This window comes from Pezoporus wallicus, unplaced genomic scaffold (assembly GCF_028554395.1).
Source record: "Pezoporus wallicus isolate ANWC-B61680 ecotype Strahan unplaced genomic scaffold, APGP_CSIRO_Pwel_v1 contig_10790, whole genome shotgun sequence".
Taxonomy (NCBI): Eukaryota; Metazoa; Chordata; class Aves; order Psittaciformes; family Psittacidae; genus Pezoporus; species Pezoporus wallicus.
In genome coordinates this window covers 96,342-106,284 of record NW_026640522.1, presented here as the reverse complement: position 1 = coordinate 106,284, position 9,943 = coordinate 96,342, and positions in this window count along the sequence as shown.

The window sequence follows — 9,943 nt, the reverse complement described above, 5'->3', positions numbered from 1 at the left end:
AGGGATGCAGCAGAACATCCGCACAGCACAGAGCAGGGCTGAGCCATGCACACCCCTGGCAGGAGAGGACATCAGCCAGGCAACAACTGGAGGCAATGTGTTGGTAGGGCAAAGTGGGGCTGAGCCTTCACCTGGGGCCTGAGCAGCACCCTGGGACTGATGGTTTGAAACACAAGGGCACAATGAGCAGACTTCTGGCTTCTAATGAATTATACAACCAAGGAAAGCCTCTGCCTGGAGCCAGCATCTCTGTGGCCTCCTCTCCACCCCGGCAGTGCAGTGCAGCCTCAGTTCTTGTTTTCTCCAGCTTTAAGCACACTTCTCACCTATGCCAGCAGCAATGTTGTTTAGTACACATGGTGCAACTGCACAGACAGATTCCTTGTGCCCAGGGCTCTGCCAGGTTTTCTTCCTGTTTGCCTGGGGAGCTTTCAGTGTGGTCACCCCTCTGATGTCAGTGTGGTCACCCCTCTGCAGGCTGGGCAGGAATGCTGTGGCAGCTCCTGGGACACCTGATTTCCTTTATGCCTAAAGCAGTGCTTGGGCTGCTGGGGGGCTGTGCTGGAGCGGACAGAGGGGCTGGAGGCAGTGGTTGCTGCTGCCCCAGCCTGCCCATGGAGAGCAGCCCAATGCCTTTGGACACCACCAGCTCACTGGGATCCCTCAGCCTGAGGTCACAACAGGGGGAACCCCATTCTCAGGGACTGGGGTTCCCTGAATCCCAAAGCGGCCGGGCTGTGGGTGCAGGAGGGTGCTGGTGCAGCTCCCACTGACCTGTGTGTCCCCATGAGCAGGGGGCACAGAGCAGCCCTGGCCTCTCCCCACAGCACCATGCTGAGGCCCTGGTCTCCCAGCACAACCCCTGGCCAACGGGTCCTCACATTGCACCCTGCTCACATTCACAGTGCGGTGACAGCTCCGAGCCGCCCCCATCCCCTTTTCCACTCGCTGCTCCCCCTCATTCAAAGCCTCTGTCTTTTTAAGCTATTTTTTTCCCCTCCTATTCATTTCCCGGACGCCTCTGTCCTTTTCTCTTGCCGAGCCCCTCTCCCGAGCAGCTGCTATGCTAATAAGCATGAGGCAGAAAAGGCAGCGAGCCTTTGCAGTGGCTGGGGAGGAGAGAAAGACCCCAGAGCCCTCCAAATGCTAAATAAATCCAAGGCTGGAGCAGCATCCCCGAACAAAGAGGCCTGGCCTCCCCCCCTCCCCTTCCCCTCTTCCCAATTCTACCACCTTTTCACATTCAAATCCATTAAACAGCGAGCAAAAAGACCCTGGGTATTCATAGCATTGCATTAAAGAGAAAGCCCCGTGGTCCCTCTCTATTCCGGCCGGGCGGAGGGAAGGGCTCTCCATCCCCATGGGCTGGGAACCGCCGGGCTCCGGCCCCTCGGCATGGCAGGAGAAGGACAAAAGCCCCCTGGCCACCACACAGGGACATGAGCTGCCTTTCACCCATGTGTCAGCTTTCTTCCCTGCCTGGGACACTCAGGCTCCATTGGGATGGAGCTCCTGGGCAGCTCGGGGTTGGATGGGAACCACATGGGGTGGGAGAGTCTGGGGATGCAACGAGCTGGGGATCCCCCTGTGTCTTCTGCCTATTGATACTGCTCATAGTCTGTTCCTAGAATCCCAGACTGGTTTGTGTTGGAGGGGACCACAAGGCTAATACAGTTCCAGCGTCCTGCCACGGGCAGGGACACCTTCCACTAGAAGTGTATCTGCAGCAGAGCTCCCACCGACACACATAGGAAGGGTTGGGTTTGAAGGGACCTTAAAGCTCACCCAGTTCCTCTTGCAGCAGTGATGGGGCAATGGGGACACACGAACCTGAGTGTGGCAAAGGTCTAGCACAGACAAAACAGAGCTCCTGGTCTTGGTGAAGGGTGAAAAGGGAGAGGGATGGCACAGCCAAGGGCCTGCGACATGTCAGCAGCCCCTGAGCGAGGACTAGCCACCTATGCCTCACTGGGAAGGCTGGTGCTTTCCCAATAGGGCAGGTGCCTCGTGCTGGTAACGGGTGTCCCTTGTGCCAAAATTGATCATTTCCCACCCATTTTGCCTATTTGTCCCTAGAGTCAGAGCAGCTTTCTGGTGCAAAGACCTCAGACCCCATCCCCTGGTAGGGGGATGCAGCACTGGAGGTGGATGTATAGGTGGGCTCCATGTCAACTGTTGGGGACTAGTGGGATTCCTGAAGGGCATGGAAGGAGGAACAGATAGGCATTTTATTCTGCTGCCTTCAGGGGTGGAAACGGACACATACTTCCAGGAAGGATTTCATGCTGTCCTTTGGTACAAAGTTCGGCTGAAGTCATTGGCCTCCAGGAGATGGGGCTTTTGGCACCAAATATGGAAAAATGGTTTAAAAGCATGGATTTTAGCATGTGAGGATGGAAGCTGTTTGAGTGATGCCAGAGGGACCATGAAGACTGCAATGTTGACATGCAGTGCTCAGGAGGCAGCAATATTCAAGGCCAGGTTGTACAGAGCCTTGGGTGCCATGGTTTAGTGTGAGGTGTCCCTGCCCATGGCAGGGGGGTTGGAACTGGATGATCTTAAGGTCCTTTCCAACCCTAACTATTCTATGATTCTATGATCACTGGGACCCTGCCTACGCAGCTTGGACAGGGGGATGGGATTCAGCTCTGGCCTCCGGGTGTCCATCCAAGGTGGTGTCTGGGTTCCAGAGCAGGTGGTGGGAGCAGAGGAGGGTTGTCAGGACCTTCCCCTAAGTTCCCTCTGCTTCTTGCATGTCCTGCCTGGCTGAGCCACAGGGCCTGAAGCCATCCCATCCTCTGGCCTGGGCACCTGGGGGCATCCCAGCTGGCACAAGGTCACTGTCTTTATGTGCCTGATCCGTGCCTTCTGGAAGGGGATCACGGCTGTCTTGACACCTCCATGTGCTCAGCCATATCCCACCCTGCACTCCTGCAACTGTGTTCATGCAGTCACCAGGGCTGCATCCTGGCCCCTGCAGGTGCTGCACAGCTTTGGGGTGCATGAGGGACCAGGCCAGCGGGACATCTAGATCAGAAGATGGGAAGAGGTGGGACAGCCCTCAGGAAACCTGGACTGACACTAACCACTACATGAGACATGGGACACCGGAGCCCAGACTCCTGTTCTTTCAGCGCAGGGCCCCAGGCCTGTGTGTGTTCCTGCATGGGTGCTCCCAGCAGCAGGGATCCCTGGGGTGCTCACAGCTGATGCTTCAGGGCTGTAGGACTTTGCTGACACACCCAGTCCTTGCTCCCCACTGCAGACCAGAAGCTTCTCATCCTGGAAACATCTTCAGGACCTTGCTGGGCTCCACCAGGGATGTGTTTCCCTGAGGACACAGCTCTCTGAGGTGAATGTCAGCAGGGACCTGGGGAGGTTTCCAAGAACAAGCTCCCCTGCCCTGCCCTGTGAAGGGAACCAGCTCCAGCCTCAGAGTTCACAGGGAAGGGGAGTGTTTCCATGCCTATCGTGGGGAACTGGTGTGTGCAAACACTAAAGGTTGACCCAGCACGTCGATAACGTAGAGGGGATGGTTCTGCTTCAGCTTTGGTGGCTTGGCCTTGCCTTAGCAAAGCAGGTGTCCCTGGGCAGAGGCCCTGATCCTGCACCACCCTGACCGGGTGACTCGCTTCTACCTGCTCCTCACCCAAGACAAGACATGGAGGGTGCAAGAGATATGGACAGACCCAGAGCTGCCAGCGCTGCACTCCTACTCATGGGTAAGTCCCATGTGTCTCCTCAGGGGTTCGGTCATTGATAAGTGGCCATCACCCACCACTGCCCCTGGGTGCCCCTCATTCCCCGTATGACCGAGCCCATGCTCCACCACCTCACCCTGTGCCAGCCCCATCCAAGGACCACCCTGCCCAGACCTACCTTGGAGCAGCCCAAAGACCAGAGAGTGACAAGTCCTTCATCACAGACAATGGTGCTATGGAGGGAATGGGATCAGTGGGAGGGGTGAACTCCAGCCACCACACCCCATCTGCACCCAGGCTGCGTGCCTGCAGGAGGTGCTGTGGAGAGCACTGAACACCAGGGATTTTGGGGTGTTCTGGGAGAGGGTGTGTTGACAAGCAGTGGGACAGCAAGGCTGTGTCTGGACGTGCCCCAGCCCTTCTCCAGGCATTCAAGGACAGGCCTAACCCTGCTGCAGTCTCCAGTCTTCCTCTGTGCGCTGAGCAGTGCCTTAAGCTCCAACCCTGCAGCATGAGTCCCATTGCTCTGATAGGGAGAGGGCTTTGAATATCTCACATTGCCCCACATCACTCCCAGGCTGGTCCAAGGGATGCCCCAGCTGCCTTCTCACCCCTGTGGGGCTGGCTGGGACACCGCACCCCGGGTTGGGCCTGCTGACCCCAGGGACCTGCGAGCCTATAGGGCTGCTTCCTCCGCAGCGGTGCCCCCGGGGGCATGCAGCGTGGTGGGGCCATCCGGGCAGGTCTACCTGCAGCGGCAGGTGGGGCAGGGTCCGGGGCATCCCTCTATGGGCCGGCCAGGGAGAAAGGTCCCTGCTTAGCAATGCAGGAATGCAGGTCGGGCTGAATGCGGCGGGGCGGGTCTGATCTGGTGCCCCACTAAGCCCCCATTCTTTCCCAGCCGGTGCATCTTGTATTCAGGCTGCCTGCTCCTAAGCAGAGTGTCTTTAATCCTTCCCTTGTCTCCTCCATTCCCTTTCAGGCCTGTGGCCAATGGGAAGGGGATGAGCAGCTCTCTGCAGGAAGGAAATTAAAAGCGAGGAGGAGGGTAGGGAGGAGGAGAGCGCGGCGAGGGGGACTTGGAAGGGGAGACAATCCTGGAGTGGAGATGCCAGTCATCGGGGTCTCAATAGCCCCATTCACCCTGCCCAGCCACACAGAAAATCAGGGTCACCAGGATCCCTGCCCTGCCTGGAGACAACTGTTGCTTTATTCTTTTTAATTGCTGGAAAACGCAGAGAAGTTCACTTGTGTGTGGGGCTGCGGCGGGGCTGCGGTGGGGAGGGGGATGCGGTGGGGCTGCGGCCGCGCTGCGGTGTGAGGCTGTGGTGTGGGGATACGTCGGGGCGGGAGCTGCGGCGAGGACGCGGTGGGGCTGCGGTGGGGCGGGGGCTGCGGTGGGGCTGCGGTGGGGCGGGGAATGCGGTGGGGCTGCGGTGGCAGCGATGTGCTGAGGCCGACTCGCAGGGAGCAGGGGCACCACGGGCGGCCGCACATGCGGATGGAGGCTGCGACCCGGGCGGTGCAGGAGCCGTGTGCAGGGCTCGGCCGAGCACGGGTGGACATCGTCCCGAGGCAAGCAGGGGGGGGATCACCGTGTTCTGGGGCGGAGGGGGCAGCCCCAGGGCCGGTGGCCACCCCGAGCAGGGACTGGTGCAGACACATGTGCGGGTAGGTGGGCAAGAGACCCGGCATCGCTGGGCAGGGAGGTGCCTGGGCTGGTGCTTGTGGCAGCTCGAAGTACACGCACCCACAGAGGGACACATGGACATCCCGACCGTAGGGGTGCTGACACCTGCCAGATGGACATCTGGCATGGGGCCAGCAAGTCCTCCATGAGGAGATGCAGGCAGCACCTGGGGTACCGCCAGGCTCTGAAGCAGGGGAGATGCCCAAGCACGGCCAAAGCCTCCAGCAGGTTTCCTGACAGTCCCACAAGTGCTGTGGATGCTCACCCTCAATACAGGCCCAGAGAGTCCCCCTGCGACAGCTGGGATGAGGGAACTCAAGAAGCTCAGGGTGAGAGCAGAGCCCCCATGGGAAGGAGCAGGGAGGAGGAGTAAGAGGTGAAGAAGGGGGAGGAAGAGGCAGGTTTGTGGAGCACAGAAACCCACTGCAGAGCACAGGCATCTCATGGTGCTCCTTTGGGAATCCAGCCCATGTGCCTGTAGTCTCAGCTCCCTTCCTGGCAGCTCTTGGTTCAAAGCCATAACTGCAGCTACTTAAAACCATAACTGATCAAACACTAACAGAGACCTCCCCCTGCCACAGCCTGGGCAGGCTCAGGTGGGAGCGTGACCACAGCTGGGGACGAAAAGGCATTTGGGAGACAAACCAGGCCCTGGGTGTTCAGAGTGTTTGGAGAAGGACATCAGGGATGGCAATGGTGGGACGGGGGAATGGTTTCAAACTGAAACAGGGGATTTAGGTAAGATAGAAAGAAGCAGCTCTTTCCTGTGAGGGTGCTGAGGCACTGGCACAGGGTGCCCAGAGAAGCTGTGGCTGCCCCATCCCTGGCAGTGTTCAAGGCCCGGTTGGACACAGGGGTTTGGAGCAAGCTGCTCTAGGGGAAGGTGTCCCTGCCCGTGGCAGGGGTTGGAGCTGGATGAGCTTTAAGTTTCCTTCCAATCCAAACCAGTGTGGGGTTCTGGCATTGCATGAAAACACCAGTTTTTCAGAAGCAGAAAGCACGTCTAGGAGAGGACAGGGAGGCCCAGAGAACATGGCAGCCCTGCTGGAAACAGGAGACTAAAAAGCTAAGAATGAATATGCAGAGCACCCTGGAAAGGATTCTATTGCTGGTTGGAGAACACACAAACCCTCAGAGGCAGAGGCCAGCCAGTGGCTGAGGGGATACCCAGGTGTACTGAGGTACTGAGACCTTCAGGAGGATGGGACCCACAAAGCAGCTCAGTGGACGTGCTGCCCATCAGCGTGTCCAGCACAGATGTTGTTTGCTCATGTTGGAAAGAACTGAGACGTGAAACCACAGAGGCACTAGTTGGTACCTATTGTCAATCAGGCTGCAGCTGTGGGCTGAAATCCTCAGCTATGGAAATGGATGTTGGGAGCCTGTATGGAAGAGTGGGATGGCTGAGCTTGTGGCTGAACACAGCACTGGGGAGAAGCTGTCAGGCTTCTGAAGGAAGGACCTTGTTTCACAAAGGGAGGATCCAGAGGACATCATCTGTCTGGATTGTGAGAAAGCCTCTGGTGAGACACCATGCCAAAGGGTATTAAAGACTTGCTGTGGCAGCAGAAGAAAGGCTTTTCCATGAACTGGAAGGTGGTTGAAGGATAAGAAGCTCTTCAGGACTGCAGTCAATCAGCACGGGTCCCCCAGGGACCAGCCCTGAGACCAGTTTTCCATTTGACATTTTCATCCATCCCCAGAGAAGGAAGTGAACAGGGACGTCTTCAAGTTCACAGATAGCACTGAGCTCTTCTGCATGGCCAAAGGCCTGTTAATGGTGAGGAGTTTCAGAAGGACCCCACAAAACCAAGGGCAAAGAGATAGAGAGTGAGCTTTGGTGCAGAAAATGAAGGTGATGCTTCAAGGGAGCAGCGGTCAGTGCAGGACATCAGCTGGAGCTTAGGACAAGTGAAACTCCAGAGAGCTGTAGCCATCCCTGACTTGGTTGATGGCAGAGAACTGATCATGGGCAGCAGCGGCCAAAAGAGGAATCAAAATATTGTGTGACTGGGAAGGGTGCTGGGAATGAGATGAAAGTGTTCTATAGAACCAGCAACCTTTGGTGAGCCCTCATCTCGGGTGCTGTGTGCTTGAGCTCTTTTATTCATGCCTCAAGAAGGAGATGGAGGAGTTGACTTTTTCTGGAGCTGTTCTGTAATAACCCAGGAGATGAAGCTCCTGCCGTATGAGAGGGACTGGAAAGGCTGAACCTTCCCTGTTTGGAACAGGGAAGACTGAGATATATGACTGAGGCTTGCAAAGTCATGAAGTTGATGCACAAGATGACCATAAAGCTGTGGTACTCCAGCACTCCTGGGAGTAAGGAGCATGTTTAAATGAGACAAAAGAGAAAACTTCTTTCCATGACAGGGTTTGAACATATGAACCTTGCTGCCGTGGGGCAAAAGGAGTTTGATGACAGTGGTAGGTTCAGAAAGGGACCAGACAAGCTTGCAGACAGGTTCATGAAGGAACACTGAAAGGATGAGACATGTCTTCTGTAACCCATAATACAGCTGGTGGGAAGTGGGAGAGGAGAGTCAGGCCCACAAATGTGAAGAGCATCTCCTTTTCCCATTGCTGGACACTGACTCCCGCAGGATCGCTGCTGCCCATCTCCTGCCAGAGCCATCGACAGGAACGTCCCTCCTGAAGCACCCGGAGCCATCTGTCCCGCGTGCTGCTCCCCAGGCATGGGACCCCAGAGCCTTGGGCACAGACCCTGGGGTCCTAGCAGCCTTCCTCCCTGGGGAGCCCTGCAGAGACTCCATCACAGCCATGTGCTATGCCAGCATGGGGGTTCCTCCATCCCTGTCCCCGTGAAAGCAGATGTTCAGTGATCCTGGCAGAAACACAGCCACAGCCTCGGGGGTGGGGATGGTGGGTGTGTTTTTGGAAGAGAACAAGGAGCTCGGGGGATGCACCACTGCCTTGGCTTTTCCTAGCACAGGCAACGGGCACAGGCTGAGGTTTGGAACCAGTACAGCTGCTCCCCAGCTTTCCCAGTGAGGATGGAAAAGAGAAGCCTCTGCTGAGACCTTATAGCAACTTTCCACAGGCTACAAGAAACCTGGAGAGGGGCTTTGGACAAGGGTCTGTAGAGCCAGGCCAAGAGGAATGGCTTTAACCTGCCAGAGGGGAGATTGAGATGAGCTCTTAGGCAGAAGCTCTTCCCTGGGAGGGTGCTGAGGCGCTGGCACAGGGTGCCCAGAGAAGCTGTGGCTGCCCCATCCCTGGCAGTGTTCAAGGCCAGGTTGGACACAGGGGCTTGGAGCAAGCTGCTCTAGTGGAAGGTGTCCCTGCCCGTGGCAGGGGTTGGAGCTGGATGAACTTTAACGTCCTCCCAACCCAAACCAGTCTGGGATGGTGTCCGTGGGCACAGCCACATGCTGTGTTCATGTGTTCAGAAGAGCACAGCACCAGGTTGGATGTGCCCCGGGCCTGCAGCTTTCCCAGCTGTTGCCCTTTGGAAGGGAGCAGCTCCCGCTGCTCTCTCTTAGCACCAACAGCGGGAGAAGAGGAGCCAAGCAGCAACCGCAGAAGTACACTGATGGCCGGGTCACGATCCTTCTCCTGCCCCTGCCGGGTCCCAGCACAGGACACACGTGCTCCCGGTAAAGCAGGGCCATAGAGGCTGTTTAGTAGAATACCCTGTACTGTTCACGCCTGCCCATCGCTGCCGTTCCCGCTGTCCGTTGCTGCTCGTTCCCACTGCCCATCGCTGCCCCTGCCCTGCCGCTGCGGGACGGGCCCCCCGAGGCACCGCAGGGTCCCGCCGCCCGCCCGCAGCCCGCGAGGTCATTCCTTACCGCCGGCTGCCCCCTAGCGCTGCCGGGGAGCGGTCAGCGGGACCCTGCACGGGAGGGGCCCCAGCGCGGCTTCGCGAAGGAGGTGGTTCCCGAAGGGAGCGCGGGACGGGTTAATGAGCTGGGTTAATTAAAGGGTCATTGCCCAGCCAAGCTGTGGCTGCCCCATCCCTGGCAGCGTTCAAGGCCAGGTTGGACACAGGGGCTTGGAGCAAGCTGCTCTAGTGAAGGTGTCCCTGCCCATGGCAGGGGTTGGAACTGGAGGAGCTTTAAGGTCTCTGCCAGCTCAAACCACCCTGTGATTCTACGTCTCTACTTAACGTCCAGATTTCCTCCATGCTCCCGAGGTCACCCCAGATGTGGCACAAAGACATGTGTGAGAAGATGCTCAGGCTGCCCCCGCCTGGACCACTGCCCCCAGCAGCGCAGCCATCGGTCCAAGGGGCTCGTGGTGGCCAGCAGAGGAGAGGAGGTGAAGGTCTGGCTGTTTCCCCCAGGCATGCCGCGGGCTCTGGCCCTTCTCTGTCAATATTGGGCTGGGGCCTGACCCTGAGCAGAGCTCCTGCCCTTTGCTCTGTTTGCCATCTCCTTCAGGCTGTTTGGTTTCAGTTAATCATCCAGTGAAGGCAAACAGTGTCAGGAAGGAGCAGCGTGCCCCATATCTCCTGCACTGGCCAGGCTCAGAACACTTGGCTCTGGGGTGGGTAACACCCACCCAGCTCATGGGCACTGGCTGCCAGCTA